The sequence below is a fragment of the Mytilus edulis genome, chromosome 1 (genome assembly GCF_963676685.1).
Source record: "Mytilus edulis chromosome 1, xbMytEdul2.2, whole genome shotgun sequence".
NCBI lineage: Eukaryota > Metazoa > Mollusca > Bivalvia > Mytilida > Mytilidae > Mytilus > Mytilus edulis.
Window position 1 is genome coordinate 82,038,080 of NC_092344.1, and position 25,524 is coordinate 82,063,603.

At 32.6% G+C, this 25,524-nt stretch overlaps 1 long non-coding RNA gene across 1 annotated transcript; it reads left to right on the forward strand.

Moving 5' to 3' along the window:
* Nucleotides 1–2,745: 2,745 nt before the first annotated feature.
* Nucleotides 2,746–24,074, forward strand: LOC139491964 (uncharacterized). Its single transcript, XR_011656680.1, has 2 exons — nt 2,746–2,912; nt 22,999–24,074. It is a non-coding gene; the product is annotated as an uncharacterized lncRNA (long non-coding RNA).
* The last annotated feature ends 1,450 nt before the right edge of the window (nt 24,075–25,524 follow it).

The window sequence follows — 25,524 nt, forward strand, 5'->3', positions numbered from 1 at the left end:
CTGAACACGACTTAATGAAAGTTTAACCCTTCAATGTAAAAGTCATATTTATGTACGTTTCGGCAACAAAGTTTATCGACAGGTTGTAGGCATCTCCATGGGCACTAATTGTGCCCCTTTAATAGCAGACTTGTTTTTATACTGCTACGAATCACAGTGTATGACTAAACTCAGTAAAGACCTGTGGAAATTGCATTTAATTGATAAATTCAAAAACACCGTTATCTTGATGATATTTTTTCGTTTAATAATCAAGAATTTTCTCAATATACTGCTGAAATTTACCCCAAGGAACTAACTTTAAATAAATCAAATGTATACGGACGGGTAATAACTGTCCTTTCCTGGATTTAGATATTTCGGTTTTACACGGGAAACTCCAAACTAAAATTTACGACAAAAGGGACGATTTTTCGTTCCCTATTGTTAATTGTCCCTTTTTTGGATGGTGATTTTTCCTTTGACACCATCTTACGGTGTTTATATCATTTCACAGCTTTTTCGCTATGCCCGTGTCTGTTGTGACGTTTTTGTTTTTAACGAACGCAATCTATGTATTACTGGTAACTTATTAAACCAGGGATATCGTTACCATAAATTACTTAAAACCTTTACTAAATTTTTCGAAAGATTTGGTTTTGAAGTTTGGTTGTACATGTAGAAAACTTATTTCAAACGGGATATCACATCCTCATTTTTACGGAAATGTTGTTAACCGTGCCAACAATTGACCATCAACTCTGAAAACTAAAACATCAAAGTGAAAAAAACTTGATTCTTGCAAGACACTTTCCATGAAAACAATTTGATATGAAGACAACCTTTTGTTTCATTTTTTTTTTTGAAATTTTCAACATAAGGCATTTGCCTCATTTGCCTCAATGTAGTTACGGCCCTGGTGCATCTTTCTTTTTACATTAGCCGACATGTTTAGTAATTGGATACCAATAGTGCTATTATTCATATATACAATCCATTTTTATGTCTAATACGTGTTCATATTGGTTTAAATGAAATAATTGAAGTCTTAATAAAAAATGACTTTATATGGCAACACATTAATAATAATGCTACTTTATTTCGAATAAAACGAAGACATACGAACAGGTAATGTTCAATTACATATTTAAATAGTTAACATCTTTAGATACCATGTCTACATTTGTTAATTATATAATGAACCAAACTGTAAAATCACAGCCAATTCGAATCAATCTGCTAATAAATGTTTGCACGAATTAATAAACTAAACAAGGAAAACAAAAATACTGAACTCATATGAAAATTCAAAACGGAAAGTCCGCAATCAAATGGCAAAATCAAAAGCTGAAACACATCAAACGAATGGACATGAACTCTCATATTCCTTCGTACAGACACTTTCTTTTGTAGAAATTTTCGATTAAAACCTGATTAAATAGCTAGCATAAACTCACACTTATATGGAAGTCGCATAGAATTCCATTATACTAATAACGATGTGTAAACAAAACAAAACAGATTTAAAAGATAAAAATGTCAAAATAGTAGTACAGCTGTCAGTATAGTGGTATAAACTTTATCATTATAAAAATAAAGAATTATGTAACAAAAAAAAAAGCATCGGGCACACTAGTTTCTACAGATTTACGTTCACATAATGATGCATTTAACGTTAACTGTAATATTGATATTAACTACATTAAACAGATATAAATAAATGATAATTCCTTAAATGGGGTTTAATGATTTATACAATATGCAATAGCAATTTTTCTACCAAAACACATGTACACAATTCTAATCAATTTTTTAAACTGAAATTAGAAATTTTGATTTTTCAGTTTCAACGGGAAAATCGAAATGTATATTGACAACTCATGGCAATATCAAAGAAAGAGAAAAGGGAAAGATAAAATACTGGAATTATAATAGGCAACAGTAGTATTTTAAATATTGGATTAAAATAGAAAAAAATACTCTGTATGTTTCTTACCCCCTGTACAAAAAGTAAAAATGAATCATAAATGACATCTGTTAGAATCAGTGTATCTAATACTGTAGCATGAAACAAAGACACAATAGAAACACTGAAGTGCAAAAAAACACAAAAAAAAAACCAAATGACAATGCAACACACACAGAAACGAACTATAAGATAACAACTGCCATTTTATGACTTAGTAGAGGACATTTTTAGAAAAATGGTGGGTCGAAACCTGGTTTAATTGCTGGCCAAACTGCGCTTTTATGGTTATGTTAAATATGCTACTTAAATGACAATATTAAATGACAGGATGACATTAATCTGTTATTGCTGAAACGCCCATTTGAATAAGAAAAAAAGTCGAATTCTTAACATAAGGGTTCTGTTGAACAGCACAATAATGAAACAGAATGTGAATTATGTCTGAGATTTGTAGTCCAAATGTGTCAAGTTGTCAAAATTTAGACTACATCTGTTGTGCATGGTTCAATCCACTATTACTCTGAAAAAAAATTGAAAAAAGGCTAACTGTTTTTCCATACTTTTAGCGGGTTGTAGACTTAAAGCTTCAAAGAAGCAACTGTAATATCGACAAAATAAACCACACAGACAAAAAGAATTAACAAAGAGTGTGTGTAGTTTTTTAGTATCCATTTATGTTCTTATCGGCTTTCCGACTATTATGGGGCATTCATAACAGATTGGTTGATAAAAAAAAATCCTCAACTATGTATATGTACAATTATGTAGAAATATGACCTTCTGTTTGATACTTTAAATTAACAGTGCATGCATGAACAGTTTAATAAATAATATCGTATAGTATCTTTAAGCCGAAAAGTGTGATTTGCTCAAAATATAGGTTATGCTTGAAAAAGTAGTTGAAATTGAACAGTTAATATGTGCAGATACTTATATTGTCATGATTAAAGGTTACAAATTTAAGGTAAGTTATTTAACGATTTAAACAATGTACGTCGTTTACAAATTTCAAAGACAAACAAATATAAAAAAAAAAACAATTTATCAGAAACGAACCAGAGAGGAATAAGATACAGAATGTAAATACAAACGCATAAGTCGAAAAGGAACCGACAATGCAATTGCAAAAACACAAGAAGCAACCAAAAGACAAACAATAATTTATAAACAATCCTATGAAAAACCAGGCGTTATCTCATGTGCTTCAGCAGGATCAGCAGATTCGCTTTAAACAATTTAGATGTGATAAATACACAAGATTTATTTGAGATAACTCTCAATCTACTTGCAGTAAGTCCTTTTTTGTTATTTCCTGATTCAATTTTATTCTTGTTGCTTAGAGTTTAACTAAACAGAATATAAAAAGAGGTTTTTCCTTAGATATTTTTTAGCACAACTAGTATAGGCATACAAATCTAATATTATGACCAAAAAAATTCAAGTTTGCAAAAGGTGAACTGCATATTATTATTCTTTCAAAGCTTCAATGACCACTACATTGAAGAGCAAATAGGAGGACTAACCTTGATTGTATTAAAAATCTAGGCTTCACAAACATGTGTTTAAAAACGGTACATTCCCGGCTCATCTACAAAGAAATATTAGATTGACAAAGTTTCTTGTCGGATTGAAAGAAAGTCTTAAAAATTTTCTCGAGAAATAATCAACCATTCTTTTCAATATGAATATGGTAGCATACGCTATAAATGTATTGCTTTTGGGATACCATATGACATATTTTTTTCATAGTAAAAAAGGGGGCGTAAAATAACCAGAGGAACAGTCGAACTAACATACTTCACAAAGGAACAGGTGCTTATTACTTTTTTGCACATTCATGACATATTCAAAAATTTAATTTTTTAGTGAGTTAGCAGTTGTTCTGGTTCAAGAATTGTATATTCACTTTCGTAAGGGACAGTCAAAATTTCCAGTTCATTCGTCCAATTATCCCACTAGGCAGAACCCACAATGAGTTGTCTTGGAAATATGTTCTAGTTATAGAACTTGACGTTAATTATTTTGAAATATATAAGCATTTAAATGTGAAAAGAGTACTTGGCAGTGCTTGTTTTGCAGTTCTATCAACTTTAGTGACACTGTTTATTTTGACAATTCTCATAGTATTTTTTTTTCTCGAAAAATGAAATAGGTGATCCGGAAGGGAAAGTAGATCCGACTCCAAACCCGTCGTAGTGATCATGTTAGTACAAAAAGTCTAATTTGGAAGGTTACAATCATGAGAAAGGGGTGGAATTGTAGTTACCAGTTGCAGAACATATCCGCTATTATCAGTGCAACGGATATTTCATAACGGTCAATCAAATCATGATGGCGTCCGAAAAGTTTACGAAGGGATGCTTTCAACTTTACCACTTGGAACTCTTGGTTTGATAACATTTTTGTGAGAAACAACCTTACATTTTTTATATCAAGGATTTCGTGATAGAAAAAAACAAGCCCGGGAATATCGTATACATTAGAAGATATATCACGAGTGTCATTCGGTTTAACGAGAGAAATGATCGTGAAAGAATATCTAACGGTGGTCAAGTATTGCTGTTCCTACAACCCCTAGGATTTGTAACACAATCTTCGAAATTTCCTCCGCAAAACAAAATAAAAATGTTAGCAAACACGAACCACTATAAAACAAATTCAATATATGTTTTAAATTATGTTTTTATAGCTCTTGATCATATACTAAGTAATGTCTAGTATATTTGAGGACCAAAATAACAAAGCTATGTGAAAAAACGGATGTCCAACGTTACATTTATGAAAAACTGTTTTGACTCTTATGTATAGTGATCATAATTTTTTTTATTTCTTATTCTCTGATCTTCCGGAAACTTGGCAGGAACAACGGTATGTGTCGGTTCTTTGTGGCTTCAAAGTCGTTATTTTGCCAAATTTCATTTGACTCGGTGGCCGCATATTAAGCTTGAATAAGAAAAATGTCCAACGACGTTTTTCGGTAACTTAACGACTGAAAGTGAATTTTATAAGTAGATATAGCGGAAAACGAATAAAAAGAGTAAGACAATAACAACATCTACCAAAAGTACAAATATTTACCTCATTGTTCGTGAGTTCAAATATTGCAGATTTTATAAAATCTTCTCTACACAGTCGTTTTTCAAGCGGTAGCCATTTTGTCCAAGTTGATATTTCATTTTTCAAAGCAATTAACGCGTATTTTTTAACTGATATTTTAATAAGTTATTTATAATTGATCAAATCAAAAGTTAGATACACGAAGAGTACAAAATGCCAAAATTCTTTTCTTATTAACTACATATTTGGGTCTTTAAGGAATAATTTTCAACACATTACAAAACGGTAGCCATTTTGTCCAAACGTCGAAAAACGTCGAAAAATCCGAAAAACGATAATATCCGACGTTACACGTCCTAAAGTTTCAATTAAATGTTCATGATAATTAAAACAAATCGTTTGGTGAAATTTGGAAAAAGATGTTGATGGCTGCCGAAAAAAAAGAATAGTGCATGTTGCTACATGTATAGACTCCGACCGGGACATAAATTCGACACAGGTTAAATTTTGCAATTTTTATTGATCGTTTATAGCTTTTATCGATTTATTTAAAAGAATCGTGAAAAAGGAAATTACATCGCATTACATGAACTTCGTTCAACTTTTGCAAAGACAAATTGGAAACACCAAGACAATCCTCTTAATGTAAAATGCGAATTTTAATTTATGTTGCGGAAGGACTTCGAAATAGATCTTTTAAAGTAGTCTCTTCAGTAAGGTGCATTCACCAATTATATTTAAAGACTTAATACAAGTCCACGGAATGTTTTACCTTGCAATTTGTCCTGCTATTCATGTTATAACTGAAAGTTATTCCTGTACTACATGTACTAGCGAAGCCGGAACTTTTCGTCAATATTAACTTGTGCATGAAATTGAGGTAATTGAAAGACAAATCCAAAACAGCGACGAAAACCGTTTCATTGAATTAATAAAACCAGGGATTATATTAGCCGTTTTTACGGACAATTCAAGAGTAGATTACTTTATTTTAAAATGTATATCAGAAGTTAAACAATTTAAGCAAGCAACTTTAGAAGACTTGGAAAATAATTCTCAAGCCAAGATTCAAGGAATTGAAGGGGTGTATTTCGACAAATTAATCAAGGTTAAAAATGTTTCGATTTACTTGCAGAGTGTCAGATATATTTGTATTGGGGTTGAATTAAAATATAGAAATTTTACAATAACAGATTATATGCACCTTGAAAGTTAAACATCGTATGATAAAAGTTTTTCACATTATTTATGGAAACCGTATACATGTACTTCCGTCCAATTTTTCCTTCCTACATTACTTGCGACAGTAAGCACTGCATTGTTAGGTGAAATAGCTTAAAAGGTAAACATTATTAAATCGATTTCCACAACTTGAAGTAATTAATGATAAAATGATATCACAAAAAGAACAGAACCAGAATCAACCAACAACATATAAAAAAAACGAATAAAACTTGCAAAAATTAATCAAAGTCAAAAACCCTCTTTGACGCCGCATTTTTAGTGTAACGTCGTGTTGTAGGAACATCGTGCACAACGTTGAGACGATCGTGAAAGCTCTGGTAACGGATCGTGAAGGAATTTTAATCGAGAAGACATATGAAAGGTCAGTAAATAATCTAATTTAATTAATTACACAGACAAATTCACAACAAAATAAAACTGTCTGTCAAAATTGTTTAACATTATGATCAGTATGTGAAAAAATCCAGTTTTTTGACAGGTTTTGAGTTGGTTTTCTTTTTTTTTTTTGAACTTTCAAGGTAAAGCGTTAAATTAAAAAAGATAATAGCTATTTATAAAAAATAGTTACAGGCTTCAAGCAGTTGTAAGTATATCAAATTGTAAACGAAATATTGATTTCTGATTACTAATATTAAGTCCGGTCACGCATTATCTTTCACGATCAAAATAGTGCGTTGCCTGATCTTTCACGATCAAGTTTGATGAAAATTCAACAAAATTCAAGGTTTTCATCAACAAATTAACGCTTTTAAGAAAAGAGTATACTTTTATTTTACTGTACTATCAGATACACCAAAGATTAAATTTCAAATATATCATTATATATTAAAATATGACCATTATAGGTACAAATAGCGTGGGTTTTTTTTACATTTATTCCATAGACATGCATTGTGCCTTTTGTGTTTTTTCATAAAGTACTGCATGTTTTCTTTATCTTATTGCACCATTATGTCGAGGAAGTTGAACCATTTTAATAGAATTTTTTTTGTTCGGATTTGTTCCGCGTTTTTAAAAATCAAGCGAATTTTTCACAACTTCTGAACTAGAATTTACATGAAATGTCTTTCACGATCCGGTACCAGAGCTTTCACGATCGTCTTGCAATACTTGACCACCGTTAGATATTTTTTCACGATAATTTCTCTCGTTAAACCGAATGACACCCGTGTATATATTCTGTATGAATGCGCTTCTGGAATGATTCTACCTAGAAATAGAAAGTGCACAGTTGGGAAGTTGAAACCGTCTGTTTTGTATTTTCTTATAGATATTGGAAAACCACTACAAATTACAATCGATTATAAACAATGGTACATGAATATAGTTAGTTTTGTATGTTCTATGTTGCCAAAAAGTAATATCACAAAAACACCGAGCTCCGAGGATAATTCAAATTGGCAATGTAAAGTGATTCTTAGAAAATAACTCGACAATACAATATACTTGTAGGAATTTATTGCAAGACTCAATGCATACTTGAAGTACGTCAAGAATAAACATATTAAGGCTCTAGATACCTTTTCTTAATAACATTTACGTTCCAATTTTATTGTACAAGATACGCATTTCGACAATTACTGTCTTTTCATTGATGCTCGATTCCAATTCATTTAAAATCTAAAACGTTATACTGGTATTACATGCAACTCAACACAATGTTTAATTTGCTTCCGATTTTCGATTGTTGTTGTTGTTATTGGTTTTTGTAGATGGCTTTCTTATGTAGTAATTGCGTCTTATATTCATTTGATACGAATATTATGTATATGAGCACATTCCTTAATTTTTATGTCCTATATATGGGCATTATGTTTTCTGGTATGTGTGTGCGTCCGTCTGTTCGTTCGTCTGTTCGTTTATTCGTCCGTTCGTCGATCCGTTCATCCCGCTTCAGGTTACAGTTTTGGTTAAAGTTTTTTGGTCGAGGTAGTTTTTGGTGAAGTTGAAGTCAAATCAACTTGAAACTTATACACATGTTCCCTATGATTATGATCTTTCTAATTTTAATGCCAAATTATAGATTTCCCCCCTATTTTCATGGTCCAGTGAACATAGAAAATGAAAGTGCGGATGGAACATCCGTGTACTGGGGACTCATTCTTGAAAAAATTTCATTCTTGCGAGTAATAATATGAAAATATGACAAACAGGGTTGACTATTTTACCATTAAGGTAGATGGGGTGTCTAAATTATAATCCATAGAATTTTTTAATAATTTCCCAAAATGTAATTTATATCATGCTTTTAAAAAAATAATAATAAAAAGAATGGGTCACGGGGCTTATTTTCATGCTACAGGTTGTTCAAAATTGACAAATTTTGTATAAATAACGATGGAAAACTCAATTTTCTGCCATAAAAGGAAAACTGCACCATATAATTTTGAGATAAAATATGAGAAGGTAGGTTTAATTGTATGCTTTCAGTTAAGAAAAAAAAAATGAGGTCACAGGACCCGTTTTTTTGCTACATATTAAAATAGAGAAATTCCTAAGACTTTTTATAGTAAAAGTCCCTTTATTTGAATTATCTGCCCTAACATTTGAGTTGACTCCCCTTATGTGGCAAAGTTTGAAAAAAAGGAAACAAACAAAAGTGTTTTTTTTTGTAAAATACAAGTGTGGACACAGATCAGTGTGGATAGTATGTTTGGATGTTTTACAGTGTTTTGTATGACATAAGAAGTTCTATGTTTTTCCCATATTATTAACTGTGTTGCACAATATGACAACCAACCTGAGCATTAGTAGAGTTGTCTATTTAATATTTAGTTTTTTTATGTTCAAAACCGGCATGGAAGAGACCCTAATTGCATTAATTGCCAATTGATTATGATAGAATATGTTCCACATCTTTGATTTTGGATACATTTTGAAGCTAGGAGAGGAACCATAACGGGTTCATTTTTTCATGATGTGATTTTTTTTTATATGGGAGATGGTATCCGAGAACATGTATTTGCTTACTATTTGTATGGTTCTATTTATATTACTTTGAGGAGGATCATCATGATCATAAGTAAAAGATTTCGTTTTAATGTCGAAATTGTTTCTCAGATTAAAAGACATTTTCTTGTTTTAGGAATTAATATACGCAGTTTAGAAAACATTAGTAATGCCAATGCCTGACATGATGCTTGGGGCTAGATGAGCTAAAGAGTAAACTTCTGTTTTATTTTATATTAATTATATGAAAGTATTTCCTCCAAAGCAGGTCAAATCAAAAAAAAAAATTGGCCAGTATGAAAATGATATCATCAAAAGAACCTTTGTGAGCATGCAGTTGTTAATGTCTGTGTCATTTTGGTCTGTTGTGGATAGTTGTCTCATTGGCAATCATACCACATCTACTTTTTTATATTCAAAGACTCATAAAAAGATATAACTGCTACAGAAGTCATCTCATAAAATTTCAAGTGGATATGAACATCTACTTAATATGTCTAAAGATCTAAAAAGTTATAGTATTCAATATGAAAAAAGTATTGCAAAAAATATTCTCTTTTCAATTCATTTTGTGATATGGATACAAATATAGGTAATACCAATACAGTAAGGCAGTTTTGTTGTGGTATGAAAGTGTATTTTAGTAATTGATAATTGCTGTTAATTCACAAAAATTGAGAAATAAACAAATGAATGATAAATGTTGAACATGTACAATGAAATATAGTTTTAGAATTCCATTAGGCCAAATAGGCCTTATAATTTTTTTAATTTTTTAAACATACTGGATGACCATTTACACTCAGGACTAAGGTGTCATGTAGGCAGTATAGATGTATAAAATAAAGTGTAACATAACAATCAGACAGGCATCATATTGCTAGTAGCTAGAGTAGCGTTGTTTGGTAAATTTGTGTTTTTTAAATAAATTTGGCTAATGGACAAAAATGTTTGATTCAAATCTAAATAAAATGCTATTATCTCCCTATTACTTACATTATACATAAAATGGATACAAATTTGATAATTCCTTGTACATGAGAGTTGTCTGTCAAATCTTTATTTCCCAATGAATGATTTGCATAACAATGAACTGAGCTCAAAGCAAAGCACTTTCATAATACACTTGGACAAAGAGCTCAATCCAGTGATATACTTTGTACTACGTATATACAGGTCCTTCATATCCATCCATCGACCAAAACCATATCTCAATAACATGCCATACTACGTATACATGGTTGGATCAGAAGTCCTGAAGTGAAAGACATAAATTTTATTATTGTATTTAACATGTTTAAAGTATAAATACCGGTTAAAACTTTCACAAATTTGTGGTAAAAGCATTCAGTATCTATCAACTATCAATCACTTCATGCACAAATTGATATAGGTTGAGTGCCCCTCTGTTGGAAATAAGAACATATCTCCACCTAATTTTAGTTAACTGATGAAGAAACATTCAAAACTATGAAATTTTATCTTAGACTTGCAAGTTTCTATTTACCATCACCACTGAATCAATAATATATGTAAACATACATGTATATAAGAGTAAAATTGACAAACATACATAAGACTAAAACTGACATTCGGGCTTTACTCCACCTTTATTTCCCAAGTCCATGTTCAAATCTGACTTCATGATAAATTGAAATAAGATTCCATATCGATGAAATATCCCTCTGGTAGACTAGCCGCAACGAAATACCAGTTTTAAAATGATAGGTGGAACCTAAATTTTAAACGATATATTCTAAATATTGCTAATTCATTTCATAATAATTCTTCTGAAAACTTTGCGATATTTTTCATTATTTTGTCTTTTGTTTAAAACTGTTTATTGACCTCTAGATGTCTTTCAATTACATCCAGGTTGGCTTGGGTTGATGTCTGATTACTTTACATGTTATACATCAATGTGGGATTTGTTTACATAAATAACAACTATTCCTTAAAATTCAAATAAAATGGATGCAAGAAATTAAAAGTCATCCATAGGCATTCTACTTTCAATAACCATCTGGGCCATGAGTGCTTGATAAGCTTGTCACATGTACTAAGAATAAAGTTACTTCTCAATGTCATATTAGAAATTTATGAAAATCAAACAGGGAGTTTACATCAATAGATATAAACAATGCACCAAATTTTAATAAGAATTGTTGATAACATTATCAGAAACTTGAAAATTCCCCCTTTTTAATATATTAAACAACCATAACTTGGAAATGTAAAATTTGTAAGATTCTACCTAAAGGCAGCAGCTTACTTTACTAGATATCAACAATTCACCAATGTTTCATGAGAACTGCTGAAAGCATTTTTGAGTTAATGTTTGAAAACTGGAATATCCCCCCTTTTTTAGGACTTGGAAACATAAATTCTAAAATTAGTGAAAAAAAAGAAAGGGAGCTCACGTCGATAGATATAAACAATTCACCAAAGTTTTATGCAATTTTATCAAAGCCTTTTAAAGTTAATGTCTGACATAATTGACAACGGACGGACAGACAGACTGACAACAGTATTCCATTCTACATCCTGTAAACAGGCCTATACAAATGAGAAAACGTTATACTGTATATATATTCTGCTGTAGAAGAGCCCAACATGTTCATATTGGGATACAGTTAATATATCATGTATATTGATATAAAGATTAGAGATTTATAAAAAAAAAAAAACTTTCATGGCATCAAAACTATAAGTATTTGCATTTGTTCTGTTGATTAATAGCTATAGTGGTCAAGTACAGGAGGACTGGGATGAAATCAATTATTAATGTATACATGTATAGTTCAATTCTGATCAATTGTTCCATGGTAAAAAAAGTTGTAGTAGGCAGTTTGAAGTTTGCAGCATAAACATCTTCTTCAGGTCTGCAATCCATATAGAACAAAGTATAAGATAAGATAATTTAAGATAAATTTTATTTTCCAAATTAGGTCCCCAGGGGGGCATATACACATAACATATATGATTGATACAACATACAGTATTTTACATAACATTGTAAAACAAACTATTGAAATAGTCATACAGGCATTATTTGTTAAATAAAAAAGTATTTGAGAGTTGCTACTCAAGAGATGTGGCAAACCCCATTTATGTATATATGTATATATGTGGTATGATTGCCAATGAAACGACTATCCACAGAGGTTCAAATAACAAAGTAAATATAGGCATCTATACAGCCTTCAAAAAAGAAAAAGAATACAGTCCAGACATGTAAAATACGCAACAATTAAATTGAGAAAAAGTAATGGCCTGATTTACAACTTATTAACAACAGGTTCAACTTCTCCCCCACCACCCCCCCCCCCCCCCAAAAAAAAACAACAACAAACTAAGTTCTAAAGAAGGTAAGAAGTAAATAAAGCCTTTTTAACTAATTAAGGAGGATCTGGAGGGGATTCGTTTCATTCCAAACAACTTTTCTTAAGGGTGGATACTTATAAAAATTACAAAGAGTAAGGCCAACAAAAAATATATGTCTGTTTTAAGTCAGGGGACTTATTGAAATAAGCAACACTATCTTTACTTTTGACACGAGTTCAGTTTATTTTTCGCTTTATGACAGATAAAATAACTAAGGGTCGGCACTCAAAATAGGGTGGGTCGGGTAACCGTAGACAGACATATATTGTTTTGGCCTAATATCTAATATGATTGCCAATGAGCCTGATGAGACAACTACATGTATCAACAGAGGTTCAGATGACATTGCAATTACAGGCAACCATACAGCCTTCAAATATGAGGAAAACTGTCCCGACATGAAAAGTATCCCCCCTAAAAAATGAGGAATATTTTGATGCTTTAAAATAAAGGGTGTGTGTGTTTTTTTTTTTTTTTTGGGGGGGGGGGGGTCATTACCATAAGAACAACTTTTCTAAAAGATGATTCCACATATATTCATTGTATTTTCAATGAATAATAAATATTGAAGTGTATCTCAGGCATCTGAGAACAGACTATTGAATTGAATCGGTACATCTATACATTTTTGTTCAGGGTCATTTGACATCAATTTTTTGGCCCCTCTAATCGACGTCCAATTTTTAGCTTCTCGAATTGACGTCAGGTTTATGGCCATATGCAAAGATCCAAACGCCGAGATATTTGGCCTGACATGCTGCATTATATGGAAATGTCCAAAACAAATGAACAAAACTGAAAATTGGGACCGAAAAGATTTATACATTGTTAATTATCCATTTTTAGATGGTGACGTTCCCTTGTCACCATCTTATGGTGTTTATATATCTCAACTTGTACGATTCGCTCGTGTATGTAACAATGTATTAGATTTTAGCGAGAGAAATTTATGTATTACTGAAAAATTATTACACCAGGGTTTTCGATATCACAAACTGGTCAAAACATTTACTAAATTTTATCACCGGTATAAGGAAATAATTCGTAAATATAACTCAACATGCAGACATCTTATACGTTCAGGTATTTCACATCCAAAATTTTATGGAAATATTCTTTATAAAGCACAAAAATGTCAGTATTCTCCTCAGAAACTAACAAAACCTTTAAATAGACTTATTAAAAGGGGATATAGTTACGATACTGTTGTCAGGTCATTAAAGATTGCATATTTTGGCTTTAACATTGATTCACTGATAGGGTCTTTGCATCGGAACTAAACACATTTATTTCTAAAAAAACAGTTGTTGGCATGACACGGGTTATGTTCTTCTCATATATTTTATGATAGTATGATACTAAACCCCAAACGGGAGGGATTGTACCTGATATTCATATGATGAAGACATAATCTTTCAATCAGTTTAATTGAGGTCTGGAGCTGGCATGTCAGTTAACTGCTAGTAGTCTGTTGTTATTTATGTATTATTGTCATTTTATTTATTTTCTTTTGTTACATCTTTTGACATCAGACTCGGACTTCTCTTGAACTGAATTTTAATGTGCGTATTGTTATTCTTTTACTTTTCTACATTGGCTAGAGGTATAGGGGGAGGGTTGAGATCTCATAAACATGTTTAACCCCGCCGCAATTTTGCGCCTGTCCCAAGTCAGGAGCCTCTGGCCTTTGTTAGTCTTGTATGATTTTAATTTTTAGTTTCTTGTGTATAATTCGGAGTTAAGTATGACGTCCATTATCACTGTACTATTATGCATATTTTAGGGGCCAGCTGAGGGACACCTACGGGTGCGGGAATTCTCGCTACATTGAAGACCCATTGGTTGCCTTCGGCTGTTGTTTGCTCTATGGTCGGGTGGTTGTCGCTTTGACATATTCACCATTTCCTTTCTCAATTTTATGTTTATACCAACTGAAACTTCGATTGTCTGAGAGAGATGTAAAGACAGTTCTAGGTCAATATTTTCACAACAACAAAAAAACCAACTATAAATTTGTTGAAAAATATCTAACAAAGTCCAAATTATAATACTCGCAAAACAGTAAGCTTTACGTCTTTATTTTGTCCATTGTTGAAGACTGATTTTTGCCCTCTATATGTCCTATATGTAGTTTTGTTTTCTTTGTCTGACATTGGGCATGTTGGGTCCTCATTGACTTATACTCGCATGTAATTTATCAATGTGAATATGAATGAAATTCGTCAACGTAGAACGACCTTAAGCCCCCCCCCCACCCCATCCTTTTCTAGATAAAAATAAGGATGGGGTGGGGGTGTACCTTCGGGTGTACCTCCCTATTTCTTGATTCTACTGATTCTACTGTGATAATGAGTTTGTCATATCTTTACACCGTCATTGCTAGAATTTCAAACTTCTGTGACTGTACATATTTGTTTTGTTTTGTTATTGGTAAATTCGATATGGCAGTATGGTATCTGCGGAATTCCCACGTGAATGCCATGAGTAAATTGGGATATACCATTTTCATGGCTGTAATGTACATGTAGGTCATTTAGACAGACTCAAAGAGTAAATAAACTGCGTGTCACGTTTCTGTATAATAAATTTTAAAATCAATGACCATCAACACTGGTATTAAAGAGATAATAGTAACTGCAATTACGATTATCCCAATATGGCGACGGTAGATATAGGTAAAATCTTTACACTCGTTTTTCTTAAATGTAGCATGTTTTTGTCAATAGTTACTCAGCTGCAAGGTTTATCTATACCATTTCATCATATTTGAATCGTAACGGTACACTGGAATTGTCTAAGCGCTTTGAAAATAACCGTTGAAAAATTCGGGATGATAATCGTAACTCGGAAAAAAGATAATCGTAATTATGGTATTTAAAAATAAAAAAGATAATCGTAACTGGAAACTGTTTTATTGATATTGACACTAAAAACGTATATCTGATAGCATATTATGAAATTATGGCGATGAAATATTTACGAAACGTCCCAACATCTTATGACATTTCTTTTTATGCATATATAATTAATTGTTCTTATGAAAACAGCTACATACTAGTATATTATAAAATTGGAAGGGTGAACAAGCTTCAAGAAATTTGGAAATGGGAAAACACGAACTTTGTTAATATACAGAAATTTATTGAACTAGGTATGCCACAAAATATGTGAATGAGCGATGGAAATTATGATACATGACAATAATTGTCAGGCGACACGCATGTGTCACCTTACATCAGATTTCTGATTAAGACAGTAAACAAAAAATAATTTATCCTGAAGTAAATAGTAAATATAGTTAATATTGTTAAAATTATTTTATTATAGGTGGTTATATGTGCTATTTCTGCCCCCGGGAAGCCACTGCTGATTTAATTCTAGAACATACCCTATTATGCCATAACGAAGTAGGAAAGACATTTAGTATTCGTCAAAAACCGTTTGACGAGAAATTAGTGGCTACAGTTTTCATGTCACTTCGATCATTTTTCATGGATGATATCACAACTTAAAAAGTTATGATGAACAAGAGATAACTTTGAAAAGTGTTTTACAGTGTCATTTCTTTTATAGCTGACTATGCGGTATGGGCTTTGTTCATTGTTGAAGACCGCACGGTGACCTATATTTGTTAATTTCTGAGTCATGTTGGTCTCTTGTGGAAAGTTGTCTCATTGGCAAACATACCACATCTTCTTATTCATATTAGCTACTTCATGACTGTCACTGAAATTTCAGTATCTCAGATATAAACTATAAACAACACAAATTCAATTTTGAATTATGATAATATGACATCCTTAAAACATTTAATGCTATATATAAGACTAGAGAACGTTTGGCCCTAAATGGGATTCTTTGTGTATTATGAGATTAAGTAACGTGGAGTTCATTGACAAACATGGATTTGTGTTCTTTTATAGTTTGGCCAAAAGCCCGAAAATCAAAAAATAAAATTGATGTAGCTTTAAATTTTCTTACAAGAAATACTTATTCAAAGAATGACTGCAAAGATGAGAATAAAATAACGCATATTCCGCAAAATTAGAAACAAACTTATTAAAAATTCATAAATACTCGGTATATGAAAAGTATGCTGCATACATATGCATGGAAGATATTGTAGAGAAAAATACTGAAGGTACTAAACAAGGAACATTTTTGTATTTGCATACTTGCCATATAATTAGTACTTTTCTATTAAATGAAAACATAAATTAGCCTTTCCTTATTTTCATGCATTTTTCTGAAGCACAAAATATTTGTTTTAAATCTATAAAAATCTTTGTAATTAAACCAGTTCCGACTGTGATAATCTACATGTTTGGCCCTTTGATGTAATTTATCAATATACATATTTGTGTTTTTTTTTCGTCTGTCAAATGCTTCGTAAGACTATAGGTAAGGCTAATAAAAACAAAAAATAAAAGTAACAATAAACAAAAGTAACAATAAACTGGTAACTATTCTAGATCCTTTACCATCCACACTGTTTAAAGAAACGTCCTAAAATACATGGGAATTTGATCAAAACATTTGAATTTAATTTTTAAAATCATATATCAGTATAAAATAGAAAAAAGTGATTCCAAAGGAAAAATATGGACGGCTGAATTTATTGATAAGAACTAAATCATCAGCGTATAACAGATATGATATATCATTATCATTTAACTTGGGTGGTTCACATATTGAGTCAAAAATAGATGGTAAATCATTAATATATAAAGAAAATAATGTAGGGCTTAAAATACACCCTTGTTTTACCCCAACTGAGGAATTAAAAAAAATCAGTGATACCTTCCGAGATCTTTACCAAGTACAAAACCTCTTTATACATATCTTTCATTATACTAAAAAAAGGGACCATCTATGTTGTAATAAGACAATTTGTAAAAGAGGGCATCTCTATTAATAGTATCAAATGCCTTCCTGAAATCAATGAAACAGGCATATATCTTTTTTGACATATGAAAATGCGGTATACGTGACTTTCATTTTGAGCAATGAATTGAAAGGATTGCACTTTTGGAATATGGGATATAGCTAATCCATCCTTTTTCTCATCAATTAGAGATATATAGGTAAATTTATCCTAGATATTAACCTGTAAGTTTCTTAATTTATTTTTATATACGTTAATGTCATCGTTTAACTGGGCATTTACATTTTTAACACACAAAATACCATTGAAATGCTGAAAGACACATTTATTATGTTTCAGTTACTATTATCATATAAAGAAAATTACGATTATCAAAGAAGAAAAATACCATAGAGTTACGATTATCATCCCGAATTTTTCAACGGGTATTTTCACAGCTCTTAGACAATTCCAGTGCACCGTTACGATTCAAATATGATGTAATGGTATAGATAAACCTTGCAGCTGAGTAACTATTGACAAAAACATGCTACATTTAAGAAAAACGAGTGTAAAGATTTTACCTATATCTACCGTCGCCATATTGGGATAATCGTAATTGCAGTTACTATTATCTCTTTAATACCAGTGATCAATAAAGTATCATAAAATTGAGCTGTTTTCATTTAGAAACACACACAAACATAAGTTTATCATACAACTCAAAATGTAAACAACCCCTAAAACACAATGTTATATTGAATCGTCCAACATACATTTATCATACGACTCAAAATGTAAACAACCCCTAAAATACAATATTAATCGTATAGAGAATCGTCCATAGCAGGTGATAGAATTCACGAATACACGGTTTCCGCTGATTTTGTCAGTTTAATAGTATGACTGACATTAGATGAAATAAAAATAGATATGTCAGCTGATAAAATATTCAATAGTTTTTTGTTGGTTGAAATGTCCTGAAATGTGATTTATGCAGCACATGTATCCCTTCACTGACCCACTGGCTTCAGGTTTAAATATATAGACTAGAGTAGAGACTAAATGTGTACAAACCTGACATCTAACTATGTTGTAGAAAATGTGATCATCAATTCATCAAAAATATATACACAGAGAACAATATATTTCACAATACATATATGCATTAATCCAAATTTACATCTTTTCGTACGGTCTCAATAGAAGAATTTCCAGCGGAAATGTCATGTGATATAAACATGGAATTGTCCACACCGATACAGGTGAAATACGTAGAATAACAATTGTGGACACAGCAATAAAATCAGATATAATGACCTTCATGAGCTCGGTGTAAAGTAAAGAAAAAATAAAAATCAATTATTAAATAAATTTGCTCGATTAACCTTGAAGTTAAGACTAATAAAAATTTGCGTCTATCGAGTGAACCCCCTAAATAAAATAATACTGTGTTCTTGACGACTTCCCAGCGGGATGATCGATAGAAAAGATATTTTACTATATAGTATGTTAACAACCATAAATATGATAAAAAATTGTCATTTTCTATACTGAAATGAAAATTTTTACACATGAATTACCTACTACTCTCAAAATTTGCACATTCTAACAAAAATCTAGACCGATGTTTTCTGGTATTTCAAAATCCAAGCTGGGGGAAGACACCCTATCTACCTTAAATATGCAGGAATCTGATGTACTGTAGTTGTCGTTTGTTTATGTAATTTATACGTGTTTCTCGTTACCCGTTTTTATATAAATTAGACCGTTTGAATGGTATAGGGGGAGGGTTGAGATCTCATAAACATGTTTAACCCCGCCGCAATTTTGCGCCTGTCCCAAGTCAGGAGCCTCTGGCCTTTGTTAGTCTTGTATGATTTTAAATTTTAGTTTCTTGTGTATAATTCGGAGTTTAGTATGACGTCCATTATCACTGTACTATTATGCATATTTTAGGGGCCAGCTGAAGGACACCTACGGGTGCGGGAATTCTCGCTACATTGAAGACCCATTGGTTGCCTTCGGCTGTTGTTTGCTCTATGGTCGGGTGGTTGTCGCTTTGACATATTCACCATTTCCTTTCTCAATTTTATTACAATAGTAATTTTGGGGCCCTTTATAGCTTGCTGTTCGGTGTGAGCCAAGGCTCCGTGTTGAAAGCCGTACATTGACCCATAATGGTTTACTTTTATTAATTGTTATTTAGATGTAGAGTTGTCTCATTGGCACTCACACTACATCTTCCTATATCTATATGTACACAAAAAAATATGCGGACGCGTTTATTGTTCCGAATAATAACCCAAAGACATACTAGTACTGGTATTTAGTGATTCCTCCTTCCCTGAAGAAACCAAAACAAAACACTCTTGTCTTTCAATGAGAAATCGCCCCTAAATACACCTTTAGTAACCTATTTAGATATAATATTCATGTTATATATACATACGGAGTAACATAAGAAAAATATGACACAAATCTAATACCTATTCATGACTAAAAGAATACAATTACAGAGATTGTAGGCGAAACAACAGTACAGGTATATGCATATTTATCTTAGCTCCTATACATTTCTAGGAACATGATTGGCTAAAATTGTTAAAAGCAACCGCGTGGAGACCATTACTATTCCATATAAGGTTAGTAGGCGTGGTTTATTTCAATACACAGATGGTGTGTCCATTATGAAAACAACACGGTGTAGATGGAACATCTGAAAGGTTTCAACAGACGAAGAAATGGATAATGAACGATTGTCAAAAAATCATAAACATATTTAAAGATACCAAGTTTTCATTTTTGGTAATTGTTTTTATATAGATAAATGGAAGTAGGTTTTTAATACTAAGTATGTATTCCTAGCATAGAGATGTATGACTATCTATTAATTGTACATTTATTAAGCCTCAGTCACACCTTACCGGATAGCACAAACGGACGCCTAACGGATGAAAATAAAAGTTGTCCGTTGATGTACTGACCGAATAAAATGGACGTGTAACGAATGCATAACGGACGCGCACCAGATACGCAACGTACGAGAAACGGAAACGTACCGGACAGAACGGATGTCGAACGTACATCCAAAGGACGAGTACCGCATAAAACGGACACCCAACAGAAGCGTACCGGATAAACTGATGAACAAGATAGACGGAAAAATTAAAGGCGACAATAATAATACATGTAAATCGCATAAATATTCAAAATGTTTCTGTGTAATTGGAATTGGTTTGTTCAATGCCGCCAAAGGGTAGTGTCTGGCATAAATAAGAGCTGCTTGATTGTGAAGACGTGCCCTTACTCTAAGATCGATTATGAATAATAAGAATACATGAACCTTAAGAAAACTGACATACCAATACTTGGCATTTTTGATGCGAAATTTTCGATTGGCATTTATCCGTTTCAGATCCGCTCATCATTCGTTTTATCCGTTAAACGTCCGGTAGAAGTCCGTTGGTGAATTTATATTCCAGGATTCCAACGGATGTATAACGGACACGTAACGGATACAAAACGGAAACGAAACGGACGAGTACCGTACAAAACGGACGCCTACCGGACGTTCAACGGACATTTCATCCGTTGGACGTCCGTTCAAAGTTTTGAACATGTCCAAAATTGTCCACCGGACAGAACGGACGTCGACGGACAAAACGTACGCTAAACGGACAAGCAACGGATATGGACGGACGTCTAACGGTTAAGAATGGACGTCTAACGGACATGAACGGATTGAAAACAAATATCCGTTAGGCATCCGTTCGAGCTATCCGTTAATGTGTGACCGAGGCTTCACCACTTTGGCTGTTTGTTCTGCAATTTAATTTCCTAAAACATCGCTCAAATACTATATTACTACCTAGTTTGACTTAAACTAGGTTCACACTGCCGATCATACGTACGGACGGACAAGGGTAACACGTAATATCCACTTCGAAGCGGCGGGGAATAAAAGTTTCGGACGTTTTTATACTAAAATTGTGCATACCCGACAAATTCCCGATTATCTCTACGACCCATATACGATCAAGTCGATCTGGTCAAGATCAGACTGAGATCGTGAAAAAGTTTATTTGGTCTAGCTAGTCGAATAAAGATCGTGAATTATCGAATAAGTATTCATTGTGTTGTCGGGATGGAGTCCTAATGAGGTCGTGAATTGTCGAGTGAAGGTCGTGTACAGTCGGATGGCAGTCGTGTAGAAGTCGTAAACAGGCCCGATCAAGAATTCGGTAGAGCTTGGTCGTGGAAATTTGGACAATCGGGTTCATCGAGTTGATCTGATCGTACGTCCTTACAATATTAGTTTCCGTTCTCTAATTATTTTTTTTTCGCCTCAAACAAATTTTATAAATCGCCGTATACACAATGCTTATTACCATAAAACAGTTGAAATGCGAATTAGGGTGGCCGTTCTTGAGTAATGAACCTTTATAATGTTATATATGCTAGATGGAATATTATCAGTGTCCCATAGACACATTTTCCGTATATTTGGTTATATTCAGTAGAAGGTCCGAGTAAAATCATACATTTAAGATATCTATATAAAAATAAAGCAATTGGATTTGTGGGCAAGGTGGTAAGAGCTCAGAGAGGTAGGTTAATAGCGGTAACGGAGCTTGGAGAGTGAAAAGAAGAGATAAATTAAATGTGTCTTCACACATGACATTAGTATATGTGTAGTTCCTGCAAATTTGCTGCAAGCTTGCAACAAACAATTGCCGCAAGCTTGCAGCAAACAATTGCCGCAAGCTTGCGGCAAATCTAATTTGCATAATTATGTTTGCAGCAAGCTTGCCGCAAACTTCATTTGCATGGTAAAATGGTTGCGGCAATGTTTGCTGCAAACTTGCAGCAAATATTTGCCGCAGGGCTTTTTTTCGGTAAGGGTATAGCCAATACTGTTACAATTTAGATAATAAATAATATAAATAATATCATTTGAAAATGAATGGTGTCATAAAGATAATTGTTATACATTATTTAATTTAACCAAATATGAATAACAAAAATAATTGAATAACCATATCAAAAAAGAATATGTGGTATGGTTACAAATTAGACAACACTCCACAAGTGAACAAAATAACACAGAAATTAACAGCTATAGGTCAACGTACGGCCCTCAACAATAAGTCAAGCCATACCGCAATGTAAATCAATTCAAATGAGAAAACTAACAGCCCAATAAATGTACAAAAAAGAACGAAAAAGAAATATGTTACACAGCAACAAACGACAACCACTGACTAACAGGCTTCTGACTTGGGACAGTCCGATACATTTTCTACACACAGAATGTGGCGGAATCAAACATGATAGCGCGATCTCAACTCTTCACGTAAACTGCCTATTGGTAAATATATTTGTGTGTTCAGTAGTAACTTATACTTATTTGTAAGGATAGCATGTATAAGACAAATTCTTGTCAAACAAGTAACTTAGCTTTAATGTAGTGCAGGTAAATTATACAGATCGTATTAGAATATTAATGTCGTTTATAGTAATTAATTTATTCTATTATTCATTCTTTCAGAGGTTAAGCTGATGAGTATCATCAATTCAAGACCATACCATGTTTAAAAATTTGGATTATAAAAAGTTTGTACCGTTTTTAATTTTTATAATATTGTTTTGCCTAATAAGCATTACAAAAAAGAAATGGTTGGGAAGTAATGAAAACTTAAAGTTTTCAAAACGAACCTATATCGATGAAATCAACAATGTTCGAAATATTTGTGGTGACCTCTGCAATACATCACGTGGTAGCCATCCAGGCATCTTTTTTGATAAAATAACAGCAAAAATAAATTGCAACGCATTATTCAGCAATGCATATGTCGATTCTACTCATGGATTTCATCAAGCTCCAAGACATATACCATCTATTTTTATAGACGATTTTACAATGGGAGGTAAGATAAGACTTCACACATCCTATTTCAATCAGCCATATCTCGGAAATGATGCGAGAACACCTGTCTGGACAAAATCATTGATTAATCAGTATTTATTACAAGCAAGGCAAGGAAAACTATTCGGTGCGTATGGAATATCTGAAACAAATGCATTAAGAGATGGACTACGTCATGCACCAGGTGTTAAAAACGGGCGTATTCTAGTAATTGGTTCAGAAAGACCTTGGGTTGAGGCTTGTTTACTAGAGGCGGGTGCATACAACATTGTTACACTTGAATATGGCAAAATTCATTCTGAACATGAGAACATTACAACAATCGTTCCGTCGGAATACAGACGCCAGTACCTGGATAACACTCTTGGATTATTTGATGTCGTAGTATCATTTAGTTCGATTGAACATTCCGGATTAGGAAGGTATGGAGATGCTTTAAACCCATGGGGTGATTTAATTGTAGTTGCTAGAGCATGGTGTGTCACGAAAAACAACGGTTCGCTTGTACTCGGTGTACTTTACGATCTTAATCATGATTTTATAGCTTTTAACGCACATAGATGTTATGGTAAAAAACGGTATCCTTACCTTACGACGAATTGGAATCAACATTACTTAGGGAAAGGAAAACAACGGGTTCATGTTTTTACAAAATAGTAGAAATACCATTACATAAAATTATAACAACGTTAATCAAAGTTTAAGATTTCCTTTTTGTCAATATCATAAGAAAAAATTAGTGTTGTCAAATCGTACACTTTTGCCTAACCGGTTACTCGGATAATCGTTCGACCGATTAACCGGTTAACCGGTAGTTTAAGTTGATGTTTGAAAGCCTTATCAACAGAACCCTACACATAGATATAAGATGTGGTATGAGTGTCAATTTGACAACCTTTCATCCAAAACATAAATACGCTTTTAGAATTGAAGTTTTTTCCTTTAGCATTATAAGGCTTGTTCGTGGGGATTCCTGGCGAAATTTGACTTTTAATAATCAAATACACCGTATCAACTATAGCGTTTGTTCAGATTGAAAAAAAAATCTTAATCTCGTAGAATTGAATATGACTTTTTCATATGTCTGAAACCGATTATTCTTTCCTTTTCTCTTGTTGTCTCCGAAAATAATGTGGTGTGTTTCAATTTGAAATGATTAATTATAAAAAGAGAAGATGTGGTATGATTGCCAATAAGACAATTCTTCACAAGAAACCAAAATGACACAGAAATTTACAACTATAGGTCATCGTACGACCTGTTTCTTTACTGTGTTTGCTTTTTTCTTTAGGCGTGTTATTCGTACTTACACCTACATTAATTGAGTACATGCACATTGGTTTGCATTTTACATTTTTTTAATGTAAAGTAAGACTAACCCTTCCACTACGGAGGTTTCTCATTTAGATGTAGGTTTACACAATATTAGATCAAAAACGAAATAATGAAGTAATTAGTAAAATTCAATCTCATTACTGATTTAAAGTTACTGATAAAAAAACATTTATACTAATTATGTTTCTTTAAGATGCTGCCCCGAACTCTAATCAATTTTATGTTTTTAGGATTAACAATAGCAATCAATATACTGGACAATTGATCTGTCCAATGAATTATCACGACGACATTTTTATGATTTCAATAGAGATTTATATCAAACTATCAAAATTGAAAAAAGTCCGGTTAACCGGTTAGCGTTTTTGGTATTCGGTATTCGGTCGTTCGACCGATTAACCGGTTAACCGGTTAACCGTTGACAACACTAGAAAAAATACATCATAGTACATACCATAAGCTTTAAAATGAACTAAAAATCAAGAGCAAGTGATCAATAATCATAGTAACCTGGTCGTCACCATACAGGCATCTCTTATATAATATTTCTTTTTTAATTTATCAAATATTGAACCTGGGTTAGTCTTAAATTATGGGAATACATTGAACAATACTATAAAAAAAAGATCTGTCATCGTCATCCTTTTCTACATTATAAACAAAGGAGCTTATTGATATCGCAGTTCCACTAGGTCACGATCGCACTACGATCTGTGAAAAACATGCAAATTTTGACGATGGTAGTGCGATCGTGTAGATCGCAGTAAGGTTGTAACACGGTCGTGGGGAGGTCTTCAAGATCGTGATGAGCTT